The following is a 5,664-nucleotide window of genomic DNA, read 5'->3' as shown; positions in this document are numbered from 1 at the left end:
CAGCGGAATTCCAAGAGCAATGGAAGTGTTCTGAAGCATTTTTAAACATCAGCAGAATTCCGAGAACAATGGAAGAGTTCCAAAGCATAAATAAACGTCAGCAGAATTTCGAGAACAAAGGAAAAGTTCCGAAGCATTTTTAAATGTCAGCGGAATTCCGAGAACAATGGAAGAGTTCCGAAGCATTTTTAAACTTCAGCGGAATTCCGAGCGCAATGGGAGTGTTCTGAAGCATTTTTAAACGTCAGCAGAATTCCGAGAACAATGCAAGAGTTCCAAAGCATTAATAAACGTCAGCAGAATTCCGAGAACAAAGGAAAAGTTCCGAAGCATTATTAAATGTCATCGGAATTTCGAGAACAATGGAAGAGTTCCGAAGCATTTTTAAACTTCAGCGGAATTCTGAGAACAATGGAAGGGTTCGGAAGCATTTTTAAACTTCAGCAGAATTCCGAGAGCAATGGAAAAGTTCAAAAGCATTTTTAAACTTCAGCGGAATTCTGAGAAAAATGGAAGAGTTTTGAAGCATTTTTGAATGTCAGCGGAATTCCAAGAACAATGGAAGAGTTCGGAAGCATTTTTAAACGTCAGCAGAATTCCGAGAACAATGGAAGAGTTCCGAAGCATTTTTAAACTTCAGCAGAATTCCGAGTACAATGGAAAAGTTCCAAAGCATTTTTAAACTTCACCAGAATTCCGAAAGCAATGGAAAGTTCCAAAGCATTTTTAAACGTCAGCAAAATTCCGAGAACAATGGAAGAGGTCCGAAGCATTTTTAAACTTCAGCGGAATACATAGAACAATGGAAGAGTTCCGAAGCATTTTTAAACTTCAGCGGAATTCTGAGAACAATGGAAGAGTTCCGAAGCATTTTTAAACATCAGCAAAATTCCGAGAACAATGGAAGAGGTCCGAAGCATTTTTAAACTTCAGCGGAATACATAGAACAATGGAAGAGTTCCGAAGCATTTTTAAACTTCAGCGGAATTCCGAGAACAATGGGAGTATTCTGAAGCATTTTAAACATCAGAGGAATTCCGAGAACAATGGAAGAGTTCCGAAGCATTTTTGAATGTCAGCGGCATTCCGAGAACAATGGAAGAGTTCCGAAGCATTTTTAAACTTCAGCGAAATTCTGAGAACAATGGAAGAGTTCCGAAGCATTTTTAAACTTCAGCGGAATTCCAAGAACAATGGAAGAGTACCGAAGCATTTCTAAACATCAGCAGAATTCCGAGAACAATGGAAGAGTTCAGAAGCATTTTTAAACGTCAGCAGAATTCCGAGAACAATGAAAAAGTACCGAAGCATTTTTAAACTTCAGCAGAATTCCGAGATCACTGGAAGAATTCTGAAGCATTTTTAAACTTCAGCAGAATTCTGAGAGCAATGGAAAAGTTCAAAAGCATTTTTAAACTTCAGTGGAATTCCGAGAACAATGGAAGAGTTCCAAACCATTTTTAAACTACAGCAGAATCCAGAGAACAATTGAAGAGTTCCAAACCATTTTTAAACGTCAGCAGAATTCCGAGAACAATGGAAGAGTTCGGAACCATTTTTAAACGCCAGCAGAATTCCAAGAACAATGGAATAGTTCCAAAGCATTTTTAAACGTCTGCAAAATTCCGAGAACAATGGAAGAGGTCCGAAGCATTTTTAAACTTCACCGGAATACATAGAACAATGGAAGAGTTCCGAAGTATTTTTAAACTTCAGCGGAATTCCGAGAACAAATGGAGTGTTATGAAGCATTTTTGAATGTCAGCGGAATTCCGTGAACAATTGAAGAGTTCTGAAGCATTTTTACACGTTAGCGGAATTCCGAGAACAATTGTAGAGTTCCGAAGCATTTTTACACATCAGCGGAATTCCGAGAACAATGGAAGAGTTCCGAATCATTTTTAAACTTCAGCGGAATTATGAGAACAATGGAAGAGTTCCGAAGCATTTTTAAACATCAGCAAAATTCCGAGAACAATGGAAGAGGTCCGAAGCATTTTTAAACTTCAGCGGAATACATAGAACAATGGAAGAGTTCCGAAGCATTTTTAAACTTCAGCGGAATTCCGAGAACAATGGGAGTGTTCTGAAGCATTTTAAACATCAGAGGAATTCCGAGAACAATGGAAGAGTTCCGAAGCATTTTTGAATGTCAGCGGAATTCCGAGAACAATGGAAGAGTTCCGAAGCATTTTTAAACTTCAGCGGAATTCTGAGAACAATGGAAGAGTTCCGAAGCATTTTTAAACTTCAGTGGAATTCCGAAAACAATGGAAGAGTTCCGAAGCATTTTAAAAATTCAGCGGAATTCCAAGAACAATGGAAGAGTACCGAAGCATTTTTAAACATCAGCAGAATTCCGAGAACAATGGAAGAGTTCAGAAGCATTTTTAAACGTCAGCAGAATTCCGAGAACAATGAAAGAGTTCCAAAGCATTTTTAAATGTCAGCAGAATTCCGAGAACAATGGAAGAGTTCGGAACCATTTTTAAACGCCAGCAGAATTCCGAGAACAATGGAAGAGTTCCGAAGCATTTTTAAACATCAGCAAAATTCCGAGAACAATGGAAGAGGTCCGAAGCATTTTTAAACTTCAGCAGAATACCGAGAAAAATGGAAGAGTTCCGAAGCATTTTTACACTACAGCGGAATTCCGAGCGCAATGGGAGTGTTCTGAAGCATTTTTAAACGTCAGCAGAATTCCGAGAACAATGCAAGAGTTCCAAAGCATTAATAAACGTCAGCAGAATTCCGAGAACAAAGGAAAAGTTCCGAAGCATTATTAAATGTCATCGGAATTTCGAGAACAATGGAAGAGTTCCGAAGCATTTTTAAACTTCAGCGGAATTCTGAGAACAATGGAAGGGTTCGGAAGCATTTTTAAACTTCAGCAGAATTCCGAGAGCAATGGAAAAGTTCAAAAGCATTTTTAAACTTCAGCGGAATTCTGAGAAAAATGGAAGAGTTTTGAAGCATTTTTGAAAGTCAGCGAAATTCCAAGAACAATGGAAGAGTTCGGAAGCATTTTTAAACGTCAGCAGAATTCCGAGAACAATGGAAGAGTTCCGAAGCATTTTTAAACTTCAGCAGAATTCCGAGTACAATGGAAAAGTTCCAAAGCATTTTTAAACTTCACCAGAATTCCGAAAGCAATGGAAAGTTCCAAAGCATTTTTAAACTTCAGCGGAATACCGAGAAAAATGGAAAAGTTCCGAAGCATTTTTAAACGCCAGCAGAATTCCAAGAACAATGGAAGAGTTCCGAAGCATTTTAAAAATTCAGCGGAATTCCAAGAACAATGGAAGAGTACCGAAGCATTTTTAAACATCAGCAGAATTCCGAGAACAATGGAAGAGTTCAGAAGCATTTTTAAATGTCAGCAGAATTCCGAGAACAATGAAAGAGTTCCAAAGCATTTTTAAATGTCAGCAGAATTCCGAGAACAATGGAAGAGTTCGGAACCATTTTTAAACGCCAGCAGAATTCCGAGAACAATGGAAGAGTTCCGAAGCATTTTTAAACATCAGCAAAATTCCGAGAACAATGGAAGAGGTCCGAAGCATTTTTAAACTTCAGCAGAATACCGAGAAAAATGGAAGAGTTCCGAAGCATTTTTACACTACAGCGGAATTCCGAGCGCAATGGGAGTGTTCTGAAGCATTTTTAAACGTCAGCAGAATTCCGAGAACAATGCAAGAGTTCCAAAGCATTAATAAACGTCAGCAGAATTCCGAGAACAAAGGAAAAGTTCCGAAGCATTATTAAATGTCATCGGAATTTCGAGAACAATGGAAGAGTTCCGAAGCATTTTTAAACTTCAGCGGAATTCTGAGAACAATGGAAGGGTTCGGAAGCATTTTTAAACTTCAGCAGAATTCCGAGAGCAATGGAAAAGTTCAAAAGCATTTTTAAACTTCAGCGGAATTCTGAGAAAAATGGAAGAGTTTTGAAGCATTTTTGAAAGTCAGCGAAATTCCGAGAACAATGGAAGCGTTTGGGAGCATTTCTAAACGTCAGCAGAATTCCGAGAACAATGGAAGAGTTCCGAAGCATTTTTAAACGTCAGCAGAATTCCGAGTACAATGGAAAAGTTCCAAAGCATTTTTAAACTTCACCAGTATTCCGAGAGCAATGGAAAAGTTCAAAAGCATTTTTAAAGTTCAGCGGAATACCGAGAACAATGGAAGAGTTCCGAAGCATTTTTAAACTTCAGTGTAATTCCGAGAACAATGGGAGTGTTCTAAAGCATTTTTAAACTTCAGCGGAATTCCGAGAACAATGGAAGCGTTCGGAAGCATTTTTAAACTTCAGCAGAATTTCGAGAACAATGGAAGAGTTCCAAAGCATTTTTAAACTACAGCAGAATTCTGAGAATTATTGAAGAGTTCCGAACCATTTTTAAATGTCAGCAGAATTCCGAGAACAATGGAAGAGTTCGGAACGATTTTTAAACGCCAGCAGAATTCCGAGAACAATGGAAGAGTTCCGAAGCATTTTTAAACTTCAGCGGAATTCCGAGAACAATGGAAGAGTTCGGAAGCATTTTTAAACATCAGCAGAATTTCGAGAACAATGGAAGAGTTCCAAAGCATTTATAAACATCAGCAGAATTCCGAGAACAATGGAAAAGCTCCGAAGCATTTTTAAATGTCAGCGGAATTCCGAGAACAATGGAAGAGTTCTGAAGCATTTTTATACATCAGCAAAATTCCGAGAACAATGGAAGAGGTCCGAAGCATTTTTAAACTTCAGCGGAATACCGAGAAAAATAGAAGAGTTCCGAAGCATTTTTACACTTCAGCGGAATTCCGAGAACAATGGGAGTGTTCTGAAGCATTTTTAAACGTCAGCAGAATTCCGAGAACACTGGAAGAGTTCCAAAGAATTTATAAACGTCAGCAGAATTCCGAGAACAATGGGAAAGTTCCAAAGCATTTTTAAATGTCAGCTTATTTCTGAGAACAATGGAAGAGTTCCGAAGCATTTTTAAACTTCAGCGGAATTCCGAGAACAATGGAAGAGTTCGGAAGCATTTTTAAACTTCAGCAGAATTTCGAGAACAATGGAAGAGTTCCAAAGCATTTTTAAACTACAGCAGAATTCTGAGAAATATTGAAGAGTTCCGAACCATTTTTAAATGTCAGCAGAATTCCGAGAACAATGGAAGAGGTCCGAAGCATTTTTAAACTTCAGCGGAATACCGAGAAAAATGGAAGAGTTCCGAAGCATTTTTACACTACAGCGGAAAAGCGAGAGCAATGAAAGTGTTCTGAAGCATTTTTAAACGCCAGCAGAATTCCGAGAACAATGGAAGAGTTCCAAAACATTAATAAACGTCAGCAGAATTCCGAGAACAAAGGAAAAGTTCCGAAGCATTTTTAAATGTCAGTGGAATTCTGAGAACAATGGAAGAGTTCCGAAGCATTTTTAAACATCAGCAAAATTCCGAGAACAATGGAAGAGGTCCGAAGCATTTTTAAACTTCAGCGGAATACCGAGAAAAGTGGAAGAGTTCCGAAGCATTTTTACACTTCAGCAGAATTCCGAGTACAATGGAAAAGTTCCAAAGCATTTTTAAACTTCACCAGAATTCCGAAAGCAATGGAAAGTTCCAAAGCATTTTTAAACTTCAGCGGAATACCGAGAAAAATGGAAAAGTTCCGA

Source organism: Phyllobates terribilis, unplaced genomic scaffold (assembly GCF_046119375.1).
Source record: "Phyllobates terribilis strain yellow unplaced genomic scaffold, ASM4611937v1 Scaffold_20__1_contigs__length_20440879, whole genome shotgun sequence".
Taxonomy (NCBI): domain Eukaryota; kingdom Metazoa; phylum Chordata; class Amphibia; order Anura; family Dendrobatidae; genus Phyllobates; species Phyllobates terribilis.
Note: the sequence above shows the minus strand (reverse complement) of the source record.